The 23,213-nt window shown below is 46.5% G+C and overlaps 1 protein-coding gene and 1 long non-coding RNA gene across 3 annotated transcripts in view; both read right to left on the bottom strand.

Annotated features, from left to right (window-relative positions):
• The window catches only part of KAZN (kazrin, periplakin interacting protein), a 1,366,410-nt gene that overhangs the window by 243,037 nt on the left and 1,100,160 nt on the right, over positions 1 to 23,213 (bottom strand). The window lies entirely within an intron of this gene.
• On the bottom strand, positions 1,763 to 7,032 carry LOC123333675. Its single transcript, XR_006551118.1, has 3 exons — positions 6,940 to 7,032; positions 4,348 to 6,174; positions 1,763 to 3,965 (listed from the first exon to the last, which is right to left on the bottom strand). It is a non-coding gene; the product is annotated as an uncharacterized LOC123333675 (long non-coding RNA).

Here is a 23,213-nt window from a genome sequence, read left to right as displayed (position 1 = left end):
GAGAAGGGATACAGGGTCTCTAACCCAGGGAGCAGAGGCCCTGCTCCAATATGAGATGCTTGCTGAGAATACCTTGATGTTCCCCTTCACCTGACCTTGCCCAGCCATCCCAGCTGCCCAGGATTCAGGATTCAGAGACAGGGGAGTGAACACTGGGGTAGGGAACATCCAGGTGAGCCTTCAAGGCAGAATGATCCTAAGCGTGTGCTCCTTGTCCCAGGACATGAATCTGTGTCTCTTGTGTCTCCTGCACTGGCGGGAGGATTCTTTACTCCTGAGCCACCTGGGAAGCCTAGAATGATCCTACACCACATCCTAATTGTTATCTTATTGAAATTTAAAGGTTGCTATAAAAGGTCTATGGAAGCATAATGGAAACAGAAGGAGAAATAGTAGGAATGCTTTAGACATTTAGAAAAGCCTAAAAGGACAAAATAATTCTGCCTTCTTTATTAGCTCAAGCAACTGATTATAGCTGTGATAGAGCAAAGACATTGACATATAGGAGCTTTTGATATCAGGTCATCTTGATGGTCTTAACATACCAGAAGGACATTCTAATTAGATTCAGAGTGGGTGAGTGATAATCAGCTTTGGGATCAGATCAGGGTTAAATTAAGCAGTGAATGAAGGAAGTTAAAGATTAAGGTGATCTATACCTCTCCTACACTTCTCAGAAAGGATTTTAAGTGGATTTTCAAAACTGCATACAGTCATGCAGAGAGCGACTCAGAACCCAGACTTTAGAATAAAAAAAGAAGTAGACGTAAATCATAGCTCTGTCACTCCTGCCACTTGACCTTGGGCAAGTCATCCACCTCTGATTTCTCATCTGTATAACAGGACTTACATCATTCCTGCACCTCGAAGGCTGGTGGAGGGAAATATGGGCTAATGAAGGAAGAGTCCTTGGCACAGACCCTGCCTTGGCTCCAGAACCTACAGGAACTGGCCTGGAAATTTGCCTCTGGACACACTAGTGACTATGGAAAAGAGAGAAGCATGATCAGCAGTAAGGTTCAGCATCCATAAGCTAAAAATAAATCATTAACTTAGAATTACAGTTCTTATTACACTGACTTGAGAAAGATTAGAGAAAATTTGATCTCATGGGTCTTCAGAGGATAAGACAGGGGCGAGTGTTCAAGATGACATCTTTCCAGTACACTGGTGAGTTCCAGAGGCCAATGGAATAAGAATGCAAATGTAGGTATTGGGGAATTGTTCAACCTTTTTCTAAATTTGCATCCTTTTAAAGTATGTTTTCTTTGGGGACTTGCATGGCTGTCCAGAAGCTGACTTTACCTTCCAAGGCAGGGGGTGCAGGTTCGAACCCTGGTCAAAGATCTAAGATCCCACATGCCTAGCAGCCAAAAAACCAGAACAGAAAAACAACTGAAGCAATATTGTAACAAATTCAATAAAGAATAAACTTCCCTTTAAAAAAATAAAAATAAAGTAAGTTGTCTTCAATTCTAGTTAATGTTGCCAATATTTAGTTGCTTCCATGGAGATCTGTTTTCAAGGGAGAAGCAGAACTGAGTTGAAAACTTGTACAGGAAGGTACCAGCAGCATTACTCACACGGCCGAAAGGTGGGAACAAACCAAATGTCCATCAACTAATGAACAGACAAACAAAAGATGTGCTGCTGTGCTTGGCTGCTCAGTCATGTCTGACCCTTTGCGACCCCATGGACTGTAGCCCGCCAGGTTCCTCTGTCCAAGAGGATTCTCCAGGCAAGAATACTGGAGTGGGTAGCCTATTCCTTCTCCAGGGGAACTTCCTGACCCAGGAATTGAACTGGGGTCTCCTATACTGCAGGCAAATTCTTTACTAGTTGAGCTACCAGCGAAGCCCAAACAAAATATACTATATCCATATAATACAATATTATTCTGTCATGAGAAAGGAATGAAGTACTGATGCATGATACAACATGGATAGACCTCGAGAACATGACGCTAAATGAAAGAAGCCAAGTCACAGAAGACCAATATTGCATGATTCTGTTTATCTGTAGCATATGAAATTTCCAGAATAGGCAAGTCTATAGAGTTGGAAAGTAGAGTAGTGATTGATTGCCTAGAGTGTATTGTATAGTATGTGATTATATTTCAATTAAACTACTGCAATAAGAAAAAAAGTGGGCCACCCTTACCATCAGCCACGCTTAAGGGACTCTGAACTGAAACAGCTGAGATGTTTTTTCTCAGAGCAAAATAGCCTAAGGGGAAACCAAGTGACCCAACATTTCAAAACATTTCATTGGGAGAAAGTCCACGAATTGCTACCGAATCTGTGCACTGGCTCCCAGAATATCTAAGGGAGCCTCCTTCCAAATCACCATTACCCCAATTTTTAGAGTCCTGAAATCCCAGAGCAGAGTGGCTGCAACTCGCTCGGTCCACCGGCTTGTGAATGACAGTAGCAGCTTCACGGGGTCTGTTTCCTTTGTGGAGCTCTCGCCCGCATTCCCACAATGCTCATCCACTTGACATTCAATAATGGTAATACTAATAGCAGTGAGCTCTAGGTCAGACATGGTGCTGAGTGCTTGACATATATTATTTCATTTCATCTTGCTAATACCCTTTGCGGGGGGCACTGTCACCCCCATCTTACAATGGAGATAAATGTGTCTCAGAGAAGCAACTAGCCTTGTGCAAGGTCTTGACCTCGAGCCTGTGGGACCCCAGAATCTGTGTTCTTTACCTTTCACATTCTTGGCTCCCTTCTCCTCCCAACTTCTAAGCTAAATCTCTCCAGTGTATTTAAGTCCTTCTTCTCCTGTTCTGAGTACAAACTGGTGTCCTCTGCAGAAATTCCTGTAGATGGCTGAAGATAGATCCCGAAGCATATTTTAGCTGTCTCTGCTTAATTAAGCAATGCCAATTCACGCCCTCCCAAAGAAAAGCATCAAGTGATGACAAGAGAGGAAAAAAGTCTGAGTTCCTATTGAATTGTAAAATCTCTGAGCCTGCAACAGCCAGACAACAAACATATACTCATACTTATCCTGGAAGGATGGGCACAATGGCTCTTGTCGTTATGAGAAATAAGCTAAGATTTAAGAAACAGGAAAGGTACAGGTTCCTCAGAGACTGAGATCTATCTAAGCAGGGAATATATATTTTCCCCTTTCAATTTATTTATTTTTTGACCATGCCACATGGCTTACAGGATCTTAGTTTCCCCACCAGGGATCCAATCCTGAGCTCTGGCAGTGTGAGTGTGGAGTCCTAACCACTGGACCGTCATGAATTCCCTTCACATTTATTCAGTAAGGGCATGGCCACCTCTTTCCTTCTTTGTACCCCATCCCCAATTTCTGTAACTGTTATCCTTACCAGAGTCATAGCATCTCTGAACAACATCCGTGGTGTTCATCTGTGTTAGATTTTATAGCTTGGGCCCTTGTGATAACTATTCAGTTCAGTTCAGTTCAGTCGCTCAGTTGTGTCCGACTCTTTGCAACCCCATGAATCGCAGCACGCCAGGCCTCCCTGTCCATCACCAACTCCCGGAGTTCACTCAGACTCACGTCCATCGAGTCAGTGATGCCATCCAGCCATCTCATCATGACTATTACAGAACTTAAACTCAAGCCCCCAAGGATGTAAGTCATATTATCAACCACCTGCCATGTTCCGACAGCGCGTTCCAATTACTCACGTGCTCCTTGTCAGTAACATAAGTAGTAAATGTACCGTCATTTGGGTGGCTTATTGAAAGATCAATCCCTCTACTGAATTGCTCTGATGGTGGCCGTGGAAGCAGCCTCTTCCTCTGTTGAAAGGGGGAGGCGGTCTTCCTCTTCCACTTCCCCTGGAAACTCCTGTTCCAACTGTAGAGCCAGCTGGTGGCTCAGTGCAGTCAGGAGAGATCTCAGAAGTGGTTTCAAATTCCAGCCCTGCCTTTCATCCTGTGTGCTTAGGTCAGCTCTACCTGGACTGTAGTATTTCCCTGTGGAAAGTGGGACAGAACATTATAAGCTGATTCCAAGAACAAGGCAGACCCAGGACATTTCACTCAGAGCACAGGCCCTGGCCTGGTCGACCAGAGGGCCACACGCTTGTGCCAGGGATCCATCTCAGTATAATACCAGCCTTGGTCACCTGCCTCACAGGTGGCAGATGAATTCAAGGGTGAGGGGCACAGATTTCCAAGGATGGAGTTGGGGGTGTTGGGGGAGGTGCTGGGGAGAGCTGGGGGGTGTTGATAAAAATAAAAAAAAGGCAGCCATTTAGCCTTCAGGTGAGGGGAAAATTCATTTGGAAAGTCTCCTGATCAGCAGGGCTGGGAAGGGATAATTCCACTCAGAACAAGAAGCAACAGATAAAAATACCTGCGGTGCACCACGGAGACAGATTTTAAGGTAAGGAACCACAGAGGGGAACCTCCTATTCTTAAAAAGTCACAATCAGTTTAGCGGGTTGAAAACAGGCTGCTAACAGCCCTGCTAAAGTCTTGAGTCACAGGCCCCCTGAGCGCAGGGCTAAATTCAAACCAGCTACCTTCCTACCTCCCACCTCCTCAAAACTCCCAGAATAATTGCACCTGTGCATCTTTCCAGCCGGCTTCCAGAACCAGGTGAGTTCCAGCCCACAAAACCATCCAGGATTACTATTTCAGCAAGTCTAGTTCCTGAGAATACTGGCTGGGTCCCAACCAGCTCAGCAACACCAGAATGACTGGGAAAGATGCCTCTCTTGCCCTGAGCTGGGCCTCGTGGTTTATGGAAGAGACCCTTCCTTTCAGAAACTAGGGGAAGGGGTTCAAATACGGCAAGGGAAACCAAAGCATACACAGGTCTTCCACAGAATGTGTGAAACACTGTCTACGTGCTATGGTAGCTTGGAAGACTAGTCCATGGGCAGACTCCATAAAAATGTATTGGGCAAATGCCTTTTTCTCTCTGGGCCTCAGTTTCTGCATCTGTAAAATGGGAGGGCTTACTCACAAAGGGCCAGATGGTCTCCTTCAGGGCAATTTGAAGATTCTCATGACACTGAGACTACTGGCCTGAGTCCTCGGGTGACCCCTCCCCACCCCCTCCAAGGCAGGCTGGTAAGGGACGTACACAGGCAATCCACCAGAGGCCAGGTTAGTTACCACTGCCTGAGGTTCTGCAGCTTCTCTGACGCTCTAATCCAGGCCAGCCCCACCCAGAAGCACATCTCTGCTCCCCAAAGTGGGCTGTCTTCATTCTTCCTCTGATCTTTGCTCCTCTCCCAAGGGTGGTCCACAGGCCACTGATGCCCATCGGCGGTGGTATCTCAACCCCAACGAGAGCATATGAGCAGGTGGAGGACTGTGTTGGCACCAATATGAACCAAGTGGCCCCGTCCAGGCCCCCCAGCTTCCTCGAGCAGCTAATTCTGGGTCAGTGGCAGGACTGGCTGGGAGAGGGGCCAGGAGATGCGGCTAGAGCCCAGAGCAGTCACCAAGTCAGAGCTATTTACTCACTAGGTAAGAAAATTTCTTTCTTTTGTTCATGCTGTTCCATCTGCCTGGAACACTGTTCTCCCACCAAGAGGCAGGACTGTGTGGGGAGGAGAGCCAGACTGCCTGGGTTCAAATCCCACCTCTACCATCTGCGTTAGCTGCAGGACTGTGCAGATGACCTGTGCCTCAGATGTTCACCTGAGAAGTGGGGCTGCCGGTGGTCCCTGCTTCACCCAGGGGAGCGAGGACTCTGAATCAGTGCATGCACAGTTTTGGGAACGATTCCAGCACCCGGTAGGTGCTGTCTGGCAGGTCCCGCTGGTTGGCTATTTGTTTTAGTTGCCGCGTGCAGGGTCCTTTTAGCTGTGGGATGTGGGATCTAGTTTCCCAACCAGGTCAGCACCCTGTGGCCCTCCAGGGAAGTCCCTCTGGCATGGTTTTTGGATCTCACTTGTCCCCTCCTGTTGGACATCTTTCCTGGACTCAGCAGCCCATGAACCTTCTCATCACAGCAACGGCCACACTGTGTAATGATCCCTCCACGGACACCCCCACCCACTAACCCACAGTCCCAGAGGAAGTTTCCTCTGGATCCTCCACAAGAGCCTGGAGTACAGGAAGGATGTATTTGGAAGCAAGCCAGATGAATTCACAGCTCAGCCCTGCCCACTCCCCAGCTGCAATTTTAGGCAACTCATTTCTTCTTTCTGGCTCTCAGGGTCCTCACCTGGAAAAGTAATACAAAATCTGGCTCAGTGTTTCTCAAACCTCATTTGAACACAGGAATCACCTGGGGACCTGGTTAAAATGTAGATTCTGATTCAGCAGATCTGGGAGGGGCCTGGGAGTCTGCGTTTCTTTCTTTTTTAAATATTTATTTATTTGGCTGTGTCAGGTCTTCCTTGTGGCATGTGCGGTTTTCATTGCATCAAGTGGGATCTTTCATTGCTCCACGGCATGTGAGGTCTTAGATCCCCGACTAGGGATTGAACTCACGTCCCCTGCATTGCAAGGATTCTTAACCACTGGACTACTAGGGAAGTCCCTGGGATTCTGCATTTCTGACAAGCTCCTACAGATGCTGCTGGTCCATGGCCACACTTTGACTAACAAGAAGCTAAGCTCTCTTATATAAAGACGTCTGGAGTCTGGCACACAGGCATACTCAATAAAGGGTAGCTCACAATCTTACCACAGAGGCAAAAAAAAAAAAGTCTCTAATCACAGAAGTTGCAGTCCATACCCTAGAACCCCCAGGCCCCACTTCAAAGCCACTCCTCTGAAGCTTATATTTGTCATCTCCTGCCAGTGGCATGAACTCTGGGCAAATGAACCCAGTGAGACCATCTGGCCCTTTGGAAATATGCCCAGCATGGCCAATCCTGGCACGGGCACAAGCTGGAAATGCTAACCAAGCCCAGACACACAGCAGCACCTTGTGCGGGGGCCGGGAGGGAGGGGGTGGAGCTTACAGGTGGGGAGAGGGCCAAACCTTCTGATGGGGGAACATCACAGAGCTGCTGCCTCCGGGTAGGACCCAAGCTCTGACTACCTGAGCTCTGCCTCTTGCTGTGTCTACACACCCTCTCAGCCCCAGCTCAGCTCTCAGGGTTGACTGGATCCACTTCCTCTCTAAGACTCCAGGAAAGTCAAACCCTCAAACACAGACACCTGGAGCTCTCCAGATGCCAGCCCAGGTGGAGGGAGATGGGAGGGATGGGGAGCTAGAGATGCAGAGAAAGGGAAGGAGAGATGGGGAGACTTTGAAGATACAGCCCCATAGAAAGATACACCCCCAAGATATAGTCCCACGGGAAGAGATCACATCTCTTGAGCAGCTGTGTATGTCCAGTGCTCTTGTGCCTGCTTTATTTATCTTTTAAAAAATATTTATTTATTTATTTGGTTACTGCCTGCCAATGCAGGAAACATAAGAGATGTGGGTTTGATCCCTGGGTTGGGAAGATCCCCTGGAGAAGGAAATGGCAACCCACTCTGGTATTCTTGCCTGGAGAATTCCATGGACAGAGGAGCCTGGTGGGCTACAGTCCATGGGGTTGCAAAGAGTCAGGCATGACTCTAGCGTACACACACGCACACGTTTGCCTGCATCAGGTCTTAGCTGCAACATGTGGGAGCTTTGTCGGGTCACGAAGGACCTTTTGTTGCGGTACTCTACTCTCTAGTTGTGGCACTCAGGTTTAATTGCTCCAAAGCATGTGGGATCTTAGTTCCCGGACCAGGGATCGAACCTGTGTCCCCTGCATTGGAAAGAGGATTTTTAACTGTTGGACCACCAAGGAAGTCCCCTCTTCTCCCTGCTTTACATGCGTCTCCTTGTTGGTGTAGGCCTTGTCATCCCACTTTCTGATTGAGAATACTGAGGCCTGAAGAGGCTAAGTCAATGCCCAGGTGGTGGTGAAGAGCCAGGATGCAAGCCCAGCAAGGTGACCCCAAAGACTCCCTAACTGGGAACCGCAATGAGCCTCTGGACGTGGTACCTTTATTCCTACTGTTCCCCTCACCCCGTCGGCTCCACCTGCTCCCCGCACAGCTGCACAGTGTCCCTCCTTCAGACCCTATGGTTGGGTGACATTTGGCCCCTGGGAGCTGGGACAGGGTCAGAGGAGTTGGAAGATTCTTCTCCAGGGGCAGAAAATTCTGTGCCAGGAGCAGGGGCTGAGGATGGCTGACAGCAAGTGGGTGAGTGGCACCACCACTCACCACTGGAGAGCCCCTTGCTGTGGGGCAGGCACAATGGGCCTGGCAGCATCCTGAGCAGCAGTCCCCTGGGCAGACCCCAGCTCAGTGTGATAAGGTGACAGCAAGATCCACCAGAGGCAGCTCCATCACTGTGCGCTTAGGAGCGAGCATCTCTGATTTGCCTGTAGGGACATTTCCTGGGAGAGAGGCATGAGGCTCGGGCCTACGAAAGGAGTAACATTAAGGACTGACTCATGCGACAGTGGAAGGGCCGACTTGGCAGAGGCCCGTTAATCCAGCTAGGTGAACATGTGTGAGGGCTGCTCTGAGTCTGGCACGGTGAGGTCCCTGGGGACACAGAGCAGGGAAAGGCTGAGATGCTGCCTGTAGGTGCTGGAAGGCAGGCCCTTGACCCCATACTCCAAATGGCGATACAGGTTTCTTTCTGTGATTTGAGCCAGGGAACCACGCAGGCACACCTGTTACACTGTATGTCGTCACTTTATTGCATTTCACAGATACTGTGGTTTTTACAGACTGAAGGTTTGTGGCAACCCTAAACTGATCAAGTCTGTTGACACTGTTTTGCCAACAGAATTAGCTCGCTGTGTGTCTCTGTCGAATTTTGGTAATTCTCACAATATTTCAAACGGTATCATTAACATTATATTTGTTATAGCGATCTGTGATCAGTGATCTTACTGAGCAAAGTAAGTCAGAGAAAAGACAAATAAATATAGGATATCACTTACATGTCAAATCTTAAAAAATGGTACAAATGAACTTATTTACAAAACAGAAACAGTCACAGAGGTAGAAAACAAACTATGGTTACCAAGGGGGAAAAGGGTGGGAGAAATTGGGAGATTGGGATTGACATAATCACATTACTGTATATAAAATAGATACCTAATAAGGAACTACTGTGTAGCATGGAAAACGCTACTCAGTAGTCTGTAATGATCTATCTGGGAAAAGAATCTGCTTCCCTGGTGGCTCAGTGGTAAGGAATCTGCCTACAGGAGACATGGGTTTGATCCCTGATCCGGGAAGATCTCACATGCCTCAGAGCCACTAAGCCCACTCGCCACAACTATCGAGCCTGTGCTCTAGAGCCCAGGAGCTGCAACTATGGGAGCCCATGAGCTCTAGAACCTGTGCTTCTCTACAAGAGAAGCCACGGCAATGAGAAGCCTGAGCACCACAGCTAAAGAGTAGCTCCTGCTTACCGAAACTAGAGAAAAGCCTGAGCAGCAACAAAGATCCAGCATAGCCAAACAAATAAATAAAAAAGAGTGGATATATGTATATGTATACCTGATGCAGTTTGCTGCGCTTGTGGAACTAACACAACTTTGTAAATCAGTTGTACTCTAATAAAAATTTTAATATATTACTATTGTGATTCTTTTGTATTTTTAAATCAAGGCATATACATTTTATTTTTTAGACATAATGCTATTTACTTAACAGACTATGGTAGAGTATAAGCATAACTTTTATGTGCCCTGGGAAATGAAAAAAAAATTGTGTGATTCGATTATGATATTTGCTTCATTGCTGTGGTCTGGAACTGAATCTGTAGTACCTCTGAGGTCTGCCTGGATAGAACTCCCAGGGTCTGGGACTTGGGGAGCTCAGGGAGGTGCACATTGCTTAGGGCATCATTCTGGTGCCTGGAGAGGCAGGGCCACCTCCCCTGGGCAGGGACGGCCCTCTCCCCATCTCTGAGGGAAATCGCTCTAGTGTGATAGCCATCCAAGAAAATGTTTCCTGGTTTCCTGGTCTGTGCAATGCATCATGCCAGGAGCTAGGGCTGCAAAAAGGAGTAAAACACAGCCCCTGTCAAGGAGTTTAAAATGCCTAATACAAACGCACATGTGGGGATTTCCCTGGTGGTCCAGTGGTTAAGACTTCACTTCCATTGCAGGGACCGTGGGTTTGATCCCTGGTGGGGGAGCTAAGATACTGCATGGAGTGCTGAGTGGTCAAAAAACAAGAAACCAACTAACCAAACAGGAAACCAAGTGCACCGTGAGTAGCATGGCAGTGAGGTGGAGGGTTACTTGGGGTCAGTGAGGGAGAGTCTCTACCTAATTCCTAACAGCGTAGGTTAAGCAAGTGACGTTTCCTAAGCCTTGGTTTTCTCATCTGTAAAATGGGCATGATTTTAGTAACACCTGTCTCTTTGGGTTAGGATGAGGATTTAATGAGCACCGAACCACTTCCTATGTGACTGGTCAATAAGGGAATAGGATCTGAGATTGCAGACATCTTGTTGATTCACGTTTTGTTTTTTTAAAATATTTTTGGTTTCTCACTTTTTTCAATTTTTTTAAAGAACCGATTTTATTTCATTGATTTATTTACTATTATAATTTTAAAAACTTTTTGACCATATGGCATGCAGGACCTTAGTTCCCTAACCAAGAATCAAATCCTTGCCCCCTGCATTGGAAGTGTGGAGTCTTAACCACTGGGCCGCCCTGAAAAGTCCCTGATTCATGCTTTGAAGCAATCTGTGCCAAGCTTTCTTAAAATTAAAGAGAAAGCCTTAGCAGCATATGAAAATGAAAGTGAAGTCGCTCAGTCGTGTCCGACTCTTTGCGACCCCGTGGACTGTGGCCCATCAGGCTTCTCCGTCCATGGGATTCTCCAGGCAAGAATACTGGAGTGGGTTGCCATTTCCTTCTCCAGGGGATCTTCCCGACCCAGGGATCGAACCCAGGTCTCCTGCATTGCAGGCAGACGCTTTAACCCTTGAGCCACCAGGGAAGCCCCAGCAGCATATGAAGATATTAACTAAAAAAGTTGAAAATCTATCCAAGTGCTTTCCTTTACTGCAAGTGGTGACTGATTTAGTGTCTTCCAGAAGTGTGTGTGATCTGTTCTGTGAAGCTATCCGGGCAAGCTGTGAGTGAGATGAAAAGCTCCAAGATGCTTCTCCTTCTATGAAAACACTGGATGAATGATAAAGGCGACAGCCTGCATCTGATTTTTAATTTTGGTGAAAATGGTCTCTATCAGAAGGCAATGCCCTCCAGGATCAACTTCTCAAAAGATAAAGCAGAAGTCTTTATATGTGTCCTTAAAGATGCAGAGAAATGACCCCTAGGGAAGCTGGATACAAATTGGCTGTGCTAGTTCTTGCCTATGAATCTTCTGCATCTTTGCAGAGTGCTCCAGTTACAAAGTTCCTGCAGTTTTGGAATGGCCTTCCCCCTGAAATTTTCAATGCATGATTTTCTAGAAGGTGGGGTTTCTAGGAACTCACAGATGACACTATAGCAGAAATACCTGTGTTAATATGACACAAGCTTAGCACAGTGCCTGGTCCACAGTAAACACTAAAAAGATGCTAGCAGCTATTATTATTTTTTGTTACTATCCTGTTGATGATAATAGTGGTTAGAATTAATGAATGACAGTGGTAATACACATTCAGATGAGGGGCAGGAGACTTCAGCTCTCATTCCAGCCCATGACCCTGAGACTCTGGCTACCACTTCATGCAAGTCAGCAAGCATGTAGGATCCCTGTTTCGACTTGAACTGAATGGCCTTGAAGCAGGGATGGGGGGCTTGGCTGCCCCAACCTCAGTTTGCTGGTGTGTAAAATGAGGGCAGGGACTGGAGGGCCCCCAGGTCCCACTGCTTGGATTCCCGGAAACCTCTCCTGACCCAAGACCCCACTTCCTTGAGCTTCAGTATCAGGCCCTCTTAGCTGGCCCTTCTCTACGCACCTGGCCCTTTCGCTGCCTTTCACACTTTCGCGGTCTTTTGTTTCCGAGGTGCTCCCGGGACACACGGCACAGATGTCTTCTTCCAACCCTGCCTCGCGGAGCCCTCGGAAGATGCGGCGGATGCCCGGTGTTCACACAGCCCTTGATGAAGTGCCAGGCTGGGGAGATGATATATAGCGCATGGGATGGATGGCGACATTTTAATCACTCACGCGGAGAGCGGGCAGCTGCCTAATGGAACTGTCGGTCTCACTGACATCCGACATCTGCAGCTTCAGATTCTTGGAGTGGAGGTTTGTGCTCCCCTCTTGGGGTGCCTCCTGTAGAGCTCCAAAATCAGGCCTCCAGGTACCCCGTTATGCACCCCAACATGCACTCAGAGAAAGCTACTGCTTCCCTGGCAAGGAAGGGTCTGGTAGTCAGGAGTACAGCCCCCCAACATTCCTGACTCCTCTGCACTCACCAGCTCACCCTCATCTGCCCTTGCACCACCTCTGTGGGAGACACAGCAGTGGACACACTCTCCCCATTTTACAGATGAGGAAACTGAGGCTCAGACAGAAAGGACTCAGACTCAAAGCCAATCAGGAAAAACTGGAACTGAGTCTCCCTATCTCAGATCCTTATCTTGAAAGTCTGAGCTTGGTGACATCCTCTTGGGGAGGAGAAGATGATCAGAAAAAGGCAGCAAAAACAAGGGAAGAAACAAGAGAGGGGAGGGCTGGGGAGGCAGAGGAGAGACGTGGTAGGGCTTGAGTGTGGACATGGAGAAACATCGAGAGATGTAGGGCCACATCCTGGGCATGGGGGCCCCCTTGCCCACTCCAGCAATTCGTATCTGTCTTCCACGTGCATGTAACAATCATTTAGTCATTCAACAAACCTTCACTGAGCATCTACTATGTACCAGACACTGTTCTAAGCCGGGGTACACTGCACTGAATGGAACAGATAAATCCCCAGCCTCACGAAGCTGTGACTGTCATTGGAGGAGAGGCTGATGGGCAAACACACACAGGGGGCACCTGTCGCTGGAGCTCCTTTCTCCCTCCCGTACTGCGTGGATGCAGACTGACCCACTTTATTGTGAGCCCAAGGCTCAGACTGGAATGTGGAGGTGGAGTCAAAGCAGCAGACTCTTCCCAGGCCTGGGACTCTCTTCTTTGGCCTTAGAAGCCAAAAATCAACTCTAACAATTAAACCAAGGTGTCTTAATTGATCGGAGGCCCTGGTCAAAGTCCACCTCTGGAGCCAGCAGATGGGGGTCACAGCCACCTCCTGAGCTTGTGGCCACCTGGTGTGGATTGATCATGGCAACTTCAGAGGCCCCTGGCGGGCCCGGATGGCTGGCACCATGAAGTCTCTGGGATCAGAGTGTGGCATAAATCCAACAGCTCAAATTCTGGAATTGCATAAGCTTTTAAACAGATTGCCAGTGTATCTTTTATTTTTATTGTGCTAGAGACACAAACGAAAACAGCAATGATTTGTCCCTCAATAAACAAAGGCAGTAAAAGAAAGGGGGAAAATCACTATCTACTTTACATTCCCTGAGCCTACTTCTTGCTGTGATATAGAGCAGGTTATAAAAAGCCGCTCAGAGGCGGCTGCATATTTCTACTGCTGTGCTGGTCAAGGAAGGGGCCAGGAGAGGCCAGAGGGGCCAGGCAGCTTATTTGCTGACAGGGGACTGGAGTCAGATAGAAGTGGGTTTGGATGAAGGTCTGCAACTTGATGGCTGTGTGACCTCGAGTCAGTCACTTAAGCTCTCTGAGCTGCAATCACCTTCCTGTTCAAGAATAATCAAGTTAATAAAGGTGAACTTGCTTAAGTTAGTGCCAGGCACTTAGTGAGTGCTCAGCAAATTCAACAGTTATTAATCTCATCACAGTGATCACAGTCACTACTAGCAACAAAATGAGGGTGATAACTCTGAAGCCCAGGCTTACTTGCAGGGCTGGGGTGATACTCACAGGAGATGGCAAATGGGCAAGAGCCTTATAAACTGTAGAGCATGGTGCACACAGAAGGCATGATTGTTATTAGTCAAATGAAACAACTTTGTTTTCTATGCTAGCCCTGACCAGTAATGCCTAGATGCTTTGTGTGTGTATTTTATTTTTGGTATCTCATGGTGTGTTGGAAACAACCAGTGACATTCTATTTCTCCCTTGACTTGTGTTTTTGTGTTCATTCTCTCTCTGTCTATGTGCAGCTATTTCTCTCGTACATTTTCCCCTTCTCTCTTTTTTTCTCTTTCTTGGCCTGGAAACACCTGGGCTACACTTAGACCTCTGGATTTCAAACTCTATGCCTTAGAACCATCCTATGAAAAAGAGGTTTCATAGTCAAATAAACTTGTGCTGTGCTTAGTTGTTCAGTCGTGTCCAACTCTTTGTGACCCCATGGACTGTAGCCCGCCTGTCCGAGGGGATTCTCCAGGCAAGAATACTGGAATCAGTTGCCATGTCCTCCTCCAGGGAGTCTTCCTAACCTAGGGATGGAACCCTGGTCTCCTGCATTGCAGGTACATTCTTTACCATCTGAGCCACCAGGCAAGTCATTTGCCAAATAAACTTGGGAAATGCTGAATTCAACAGACTGCATTATTGCAGGGCCTCTTGGCCACTTTCCTATGCCAGTACATCCTAAGTCCCCAAGACTATAGAATACAGCAATCTCAAAGCTTATATGTCTATACAAATTTCCTCCATTGATCATGGGAATATGCCTAGCCTTCTTCCAAATATAGGGAATGCCATTGACCCAGCGACCTTGCTGCTGTCTTTGCACAGAGGCCACACTTCCCCGGAGTTATTCCTAGCCAGTGATGGAGCATGACAAAGTCAGGCCCATTCCTGGGAGACAGATGACTACTTTGATGACTAGTGTTGGCTTGAGGATTCCTGGATAGCTTTGCAAAACCTTCCTTAGGTGGCAGGGCAACCTACAGTGTGTCTATCCAATGCTTCTCTCTCTATCACTGAGGGATGACAGCTCACCAGGCTTCTCCAGCTCCCTCCAGTTTCCCTTACACAGACATTTCCCCTAATAAAATCCTTGCATGTTTAATCCCATCTTGGTGTTTGCTTCCTGGAGGACCTGGACTAACACAAACCTTTTGAAGAGCACCTATTAACATCACAAAGAATACATGTGTATTGTATTCAGTCATGTCCAACTCTTTGTGACCCCATGGACTGTAGCCTGCCTGTCCATGGGGATTCTCCAGGCAAGAATACTGGAGTTGGTTGCCATGTCCTCCTCCAGGGAGTCTTCCCAACCTAGGGATGGAACCCTGGTCTCCTGCATTGCAGGTATATTCTTTACCATCTGAGCAACCAGGGAAGTCATTTGAGTTCTGACAAAATGTGGTCCACTGGAGAACGTAATGGTAAACCACTTCATTATTCCTGCCTTGAGAATGCCATGAACAGCATGAAAAGGCAAAAAGATAGGACACTGAAAGATGAACTCCCCAGGTTGGTACGTGCCTAGTATGCTACTGGAGATCAGTGGAGAAATAACTCCAGAAAGATTGAAGAGATGGAGCCAAATCAAAAACAACACCCAGCTGTAGATGTGACTGGTGATAGAAGCTAAGTCCGATGCTGTAAAGAGAAATATTGCATAGGAACCTGGAATGTTAGGTCCATGAATTGGAAAGTGGTCAAATAGGAGATGGCAAGAGTGAGCGTCAACATTTTAGGAATCAGCGAACTAAGATGGATTGGAATGGGTGAATTTAACTCAGATGATCACTATATCTACTACTGTGGGCAAGAATCCCTTAGAAGAAATGGAGTAGCCATTATAGTCAACAAAAGAGTCCAAAATGCAGTACTTGGATGCAATCTTAAAAACGACAGAATGATCTCTGTTCATTTCCAAGGCAAACCATTCAATATCACAGTAATCCAAGTCTGTGCCCCAACCAGAAATGCTGAAGAAGCTGAGGTTGAACGGTTCTATGAAGACCTACCAGACCTTCTAATACTAACACCCCACAAAAAATGTCCTTTTCATTATAGGGGACTGGAATGAAAAAGAAGGAAGTCAAGAAACACCTAGAGTAACAGGCAAATTTGGCCTTGGAGTACATAATAAAGCAGGGCAAAGGCTAATAGAGTTTTGCCAAGAGAACGCACTGGTCATAGCAAACACCCTCTTCCAACAACACAAGAGAAGACTCTATACATGGACACTGCCAGATGGTCAATACTGAAATCAGACTGATTCTATTCTTTGCAGCCAAAGATGGAGAAGCTCTATACAGTCAGCAAAAACAAGACCAGGAGCTGACTGTGCCTCAGATCATGAACTCCTTACTACCAAATTCAGATTTAAATTGAAGAAAGTAGGGGAAACCACGAGACCATTCAGGTATGACCTAAATCAAATCCCTTATGATTATACAGTGAAAGTGACAAATAGATTCAAGGGATTAGATCTGATAGACAGAGCACCTGAAGAACTATGGACGGAGGTTTGTGACATTGTACAGAAGACAGGGATCAAGACCACCCTCAAGAAAAATGCAAAATGGCTGCCTGAGGAGGCCTTACAAATAGCTGTGAAAAGAAGAGAAGCTAAAGGCGAAGGAGAAAAGAAAAGATATACCCATTTGAATGTCGTGTTCCAAAGAATAGCAAAGAGAGGTAAGAAAGTCTTCCTGAGTGATCAGTGCAAAGAAATAGAGGGAAACAACAGAATGGGAAAGACTAGAGATCTCTTCAAGAAAATTAGAGATACCAAGGGGAACATTTCATGCAAAGTGAAAGTAGTGAAAGTGACTCAGTCGTGTCCGACTCTTCGTGACCCCATGGACGACACAATCCACGGAAGTCTCAGGCCAGAATACTGGAGTGGGTAGCCAGTATTCTTCTCCAGGGGATCTTCCCAAGCTAGGGATTGAACCCAGGTCACCCGCATTGCAGGCGCAAAAATGGGCACAATAAAGGACAGAAATGGTATGGACCTAACAGAAGCAGAAGATATTAAGAAGAGGTGGCAAGAATACACAGAAGAACTATACAAAAAAGATCTTCACGACCCAGATAATCACGATGGTGTGATCACTCACCTAGAGCCAGACATCCTGGAATGTGAAGTCAAGTGGGCCTTAGGAAGCATCACTATGAACAAAGCTAGTGGAGGTGATAGAATTCCATTTGAGCTATTTCAAATCCTAAAAGATGATGCTGTTAAAGTGCTGCATTGAATATGTCAGCAAATTTGGAAAACTCAGCAGTGGCCACAGGACTGGAAAAGGTCAGTTTTCATTCCAATCCTAAAGAAAGACAATGCCAAAGAATGCTTAAACTACTGCACAATTGCACTTATCTCACACACTAGGAAAGTAATACTCAAAATTCTCCAAGCCAGGCTTCAACAGTATGTGAACCATGAACTTCCATATGTTCAAGCTGGATTTAGAAAAGGCAGAGGAACCAGAGGTCAAATTGCCAACATCCGTTGGATCATTGAAAAAGCAAGAGAGTTCCAGAAAAACATCTATTTCTGCTTTATTGACTATGCCAAAGCCTTTGACTGTGTGGATCACAAACTGTGGAAAATTCTGAAAGAGATGGGAATACCAGACCACCTGACCTGCCTCCTGAGAAATCTGAATGCAGGTCAGGAAGCAACAGTTAGAACTGGACATGGAACAACAGACTGCTTCCAAATAGGGAAAGGAGTACATCAAGGCTGTATATTGTCACCCTGCTTGTTTAACTTATATGCAGAGTACATCATGAGAAACGCTGGGCTGGATGAAGCACAAGCTGGAATTAAGATTGCCGGGAGAAATAACAACAACCTCAGATATGCAGATGACACCACCCTTATGGCAGAAAGTGAAGAAGAATTAAAGGGCCTCTTGAAGAAAGTGAAAGAGGAGAGTGAAAAAGTTGGCTTAAAATTAAACATTCAGAAAACTAAGATCATGGCATCTGGTCCCATCACTTCATAGGAAATAGACGAGGAAACAGTGGAAACAGTATCAGACTTTAATTTTTTGGGCTCCAAAATCACTGCAGATGGTGACTGCAGCCATGAAATTAAAAGATGCTTACTCCTTGGAAGGAAAGTTATGACAAACCTAGATAGCATATTCAAAAGCAGAGACATTACTTTGCCAACAAAGGTCCGTCTAGTCAAGGTTATGGTTTTTCCAGGAGTCATGTATGGATGTGAGAGTTGGACTATAAAGAAAGCTGAATGTCACAGAATTGATGCTTTTGAACTGTGATGTTGGAGAAGACTCTTGAGAGTCCCTTGGGCTGCAAGGAGATCCAACCAGTCAATCCTAAAGGAAATAAGTCATGAATATTCATTGGAAGGACTGATGCTGAAGTTGAAAATCCAATACTTTGGCCACCTGATGTGAAGAGCTGACTCATTTGAAAAGACCCTGATGCTGGGAAAGATTGAAGGCGGGAGGAGAAGGGGACGACATGGGATGAGATGGTTGGATGGCATCACCGACTCAACTGGCATGAGTTTGAGTGAGCTCCGGGAGTTGGTGATGGACAGGCAGGCCTGGTGTGCTGCAGTCAGAGTCAGACACGACTGAGCGACTGAACTGAACTGACCTGAACCGAGGACAAACTAAGAAAGTATCAGCCTGCCCATCAAGGACACTCAAGACTAAAGAAAGGAGTTTCTCTCTTCCTCTTGATCCACCCAACTGTCCATCCATCCATCTATCTATCTATCAATCCACTCATTTATCCATCTACCCATCCATCTATCCCTCCACCCATCCATCTATCTATGCATCATTTCACCCATTTAGCTATCCACCCATCCATCTATCCATCTGTTTGTCCATCCATCCATCCATTCATCCTTCCACCCATCTATCCAACTATCCATTTATCCAAGCATGCACACATCCATCTGCTTATCTACTCTCCCAATCCCTAAATCAACCAAACGCTATGTTGGGATGTTGAACAAGTCACTGAAGTGCCTAAGTATGAAGCTGCTAGCTCCTCAGGCTGCCCTACCAGCACAGTGGAAGACAAGAAGACACCTTGGAAGAAGCTCCATTTTCCCTGTTGAAAAGGGGCTCTGTCATGTGAGCTGATGCCCATTAGGCTGGAACAAAAATATATCCTACAGCTGCTTACATTTTCTCCATCAAGAACAATCTCATTTAAATCTTGGCTCTGTGCCCACAGGAATGCCTATAAGACACACGTCTTATAGCACATGTTCAGCCAGGCCGACAGCCGAGGAGGGATGCGGTTTTGTAAAGCGGAGTTGAGAAAATGTGAAGCATGTTTTAGGAGTCACTGTCAATAATAGGAAAGGCGAGGCAGGGAATGAGAGGAACAGTTGTCAGGTACTCAGGAGGTTAGCTTGTAGCACTTTATCTAGCACAGTAACCTTTATAGGAGGCCAGTCTAGTTATTACCCCCATTTCACAGATGAGAAGACTGAGGCTCAGAGAAGCAAAGCAACCTGCCTAAAAGGTGAGTCTGGGGAAATACAGTGAGGGTGTGGATGGGCCAGAGCTCTTATATACACCCAAAGCAGCCTCTGAGGCTGGGCCAGGGATGCTGCACATAGAAACAGGCTCAGTCCAGATGAGATGTCAGAGGCTTGCTAATGAGAGCTTAGAGCATACTCTTCAGAAAAGGAAACTGGATCTAACTGTATGGGAAGGATCAGCAGGGAGGGGTGGGTGAAAGGGGTCCCAAGAGCATTACATTTTCACCCACTATCACAGGACAACAAGAGATACCATCTACCATGGATAAGCCAAGAAAGAGCGACATACAAATTATCTCAAAATACGGAGACAAGGAGCAAAAGAAACAGCTATAGTGTGGGAAGGAGTTCACTCTGGGGAGCTGGAAGCAGGAGGGAGAGGTGGGCACAGGATTGGCATTTTTCATTATGAACCTTTTAGTATGCTTTGATTTTTTAATTATGTGCATGTATTACATTACTAAAAGTAAAAATTAAAAAATTAAGAAAAGTGCAAAGGAGAGGGGAAAAAAAAAAAAAAAAAAAAACAGCCCACAGCGAATTGCATTGCTCCTCTGATCCTTCTGTGTAACGTGCCCTAGGATGATAGCGTGGCATCAAGGCAAACAGACTTCACATGGAAATGAGGAACGGAGGGATGATGTAAACAGATGTCAATTCCATTCAGCACAATAATGACTTTTAGATATTAAAATTCTGAGGGGAGTATCTCACTAGATGATGCAGGACAATGAGGCATTCCCCGGGCTGCTACCTCGCGTGACAGGCTGGAGTCGCCCCGCTCAGACCTTCGCTGTAGGGTTGGCTGCAGGCCAGACCCCCTCCTCCCGCTGCGCTGCCTTGGTTTCCTCACTGAGGTCTGCTTGGCCCTGCACGATCTGAGCCACAGGCAGCTCCCGGACTCGTTTTTGCTGAAGTTGGCTTAAAGCTCAACATTCAGAAAACAAAGATCGTGGTATCTGGTCACATCACTTCATGGGAAATAGATGGAGAAACAGTGGAAAGAGTGGCAGACTTTATTTTTTGGGGCTTCAAAATCACTGAGATGGTGACTGTAGCCATGAAATTAAAAGACGCTTACTCCTTGGAAGGAAAGTTATGACAAACCTAGACAACATATTAAAAAGCAGAGACATTACTTTGTCAACAAAGGTCCATCTAGTCAAGGCTATGGTTTTTCCAGGAGTCATGTATGGATGTGAGAGTTGGACTATAAGGAAAGCTGAGTGCCGAAGAATTGATGCTGTTGAACTGTGGTGTTGGAGAAGACTCTTGAGAGTCCCTTGGACTGCAAGGAGATCCAACCAGTCAATCCTAAAGGAAATCAGTCCTGAATGTTCATTGGAAGGACGGATGTTGAAGCTGAAACTCCAGTACTTTGGTCACCTGATGCGAAGACGTGATTCATTTGAAAAGACCCTGATGCTGTGAAAGATTGAAGGTGAGAGGAGAAGGGGACAACAGAGGATGAGATAGTTGGATGGCATAACTGATTCAATGGACATGAGTTTGAGTAAACTCCCGGAGTTAGTGATGGACAGGGAGGCCTGGCGTGCTGCAGTCCATGGCATTGCTAAGAGATGGACACGACTGAGTGGCTGAACTGAACTGAACTGGCCCTCCATGTCTACCTGGTCCTGGAAATAAGAGACAATACCAGATGGATGGATCCACTGAAGAGAAAAGAGAAAAAACACAGACCAAGCCATTCGTTCATGCACTCAATAAAAGGTGAGCAAGCATTAACTGTGTGCCTGGCACAGTTTAAAGTGCTGGGTATAAAGCAGTGAGGGGCTTCCCAGGTGGCTCAGTGGTAAAGAATCTGCCTGCAGTGCAGGAGATGCAGGTTCGATCCCTGGGTCAGGAAGATCCCCTGGAGAAGTAAATGGCAACCCACTCTAGTATTCTTGCTTCAGAAGTCCCATGAAGAGGAGCCTGGTGGGCTACAGTCCAGGAGGGTCACAAAAGAACAGGACATGACTTATTGACTACAAACAGTAGAACAGTGAACAAACAGAAGAAAATTCCCCTTTCCTCTTGGCACTTACCTTCTAGCTGGAAGTGAGGCAGAGAATAAAAAAGAAAAATCAGGAAAAGATACATGAGAGAGATGGTGTTGGGCATTACACGGCGGCGCTGGGTGGGATGGGGACAGAAAGTGCAGGGAAGGGACCATTAGGAAAGGATTCACTGGGAAGAGATGTCTCAGCACAGCCTGATGGAGTTCAGAGAGCCAGGCCTGCAGAAATCTGGGGAGAGAGGAACAGCAAGGACAGAAGTCTGGAGGCCACAGCCCATCTGGCCTGTTAGAGGACTGGCCAGAGCCTGGAGTGGTTAGAGCAGGATAAGTAGGGGAGAGTGGAGGATGAGAGGGCTGGTCCAGTCCAGTGCATTCATTCCCCGCGAGACCCTGTAGTCAGAGGAGAGCTGGCAAATGTTTAAAAGCTGACTTTACAATCTCCTCTCCCTATCGTGGCATTTGCTGATTTCTACAGTGACATCACTGAAGGCAGAGCTGGAAAGGGATGGGAACATCCGACTCCAGTATCTAGAATCCAGCATCCCATTGCCTATGTCTGGCTTTACATCTTGAAGGATACAATGATTTTTAAAAAGGCTGCCCCCTGCCCCCAGGACTCTTCAGTTAAATGCTTTAGACAAGACATATCCTTCCCAGATCTTGAGCCTTGTGGATTGACACAAAGCCCACATACGGCTCTATCTCCAAGTGAACTCCCTGTGACAGTCTGTACAGCCCCACACCCACCCAGTTTAGTGCCCTTCAGGCCTTCACAATTGTTCTTGGCATCTGGGATATTCTTCCCTTGATCTCTGTGTGATTGGTTCATTCTCAATATTCAGGACTCAGCTCAAATGTCCCTCCCTGAGAGTTCTTTTGGTCCCCCCTGCCTACCATTGCTCGCTTCATATTTACCCTTATAAATTTTCTTCATATCCCTTCAGTTCAGTTCAGTTCAGTTTAGTCGCTCAGTCGAGTCTGACTCTTTGTGACCCCATGAATCACAGCATGCCAGGCCTCCCTGTCCATCACCAACTCCCAGAGTTCACTCAGACTCATGTCCATCGAGTCAGTGATGCCATCCAGCCATCTCATCCTCTGTCGTCCCCTTCTGATCCTGCCCCCAATCCCTCCCAGCATCAGGATCTTTTCCAATGAGTCAACTCTTTGCATAAGATGGTCAAAGTATTGGAGTTTCAGCTTCAGCATCAGTCCTTCCAATGAACACCCAGGACTGATCTCCTTTAGGATGGACTGGTTGGACCTCCTTGCAGTCCAAGGAACTCTCAAGAGTCTTCTCCAACACCACAGTTCAAAAGCATCAATTCTTTGGAGCTCAGCTTTCTTCACAGTCCAACTCTCACACCCATACATGACCACAGGAAAAACCATAGCCTTCACTAGACGGACCTTTGTTGGCAAAGTAATGTCTCTGCTTTTTAATATGCTATCTGAGGTTGGTTATAACTTTCTTTCCAAGGAGTAAGCGTCTTTTAATTTCATGGCTGCAATCACCATCTGCAGTGATTTTGGAGCCCCAAAAATAAAGTCTGACACTGTTTCCACTGTTTCCTTGTCTATTTCCCATGAAGTGATGGGACCAGATGCCATGATCTTAGTTTTCTGAATGTTGAGCTTTAAGCCAACTATTTCACTCTCCTCTTTCACTTTTATCAAGAGGCTTTTGAGTTCCTCTTCACTTTCTGCCATAAGGATGGTGTCATCTGCATATCTGATGTTATTGATATTTCTCCCTTATCACCAGCTAAATTATGTATCTGTGTATGTATAAATGTATGTA

This window comes from Bubalus bubalis, chromosome 5, assembly GCF_019923935.1.
Source record: "Bubalus bubalis isolate 160015118507 breed Murrah chromosome 5, NDDB_SH_1, whole genome shotgun sequence".
NCBI classification, from domain to species: Eukaryota; Metazoa; Chordata; class Mammalia; order Artiodactyla; family Bovidae; genus Bubalus; species Bubalus bubalis.
The sequence above is the reverse complement of the archived record's forward strand: the minus strand, read 5'-3'. Positions and strand labels throughout refer to the sequence as shown.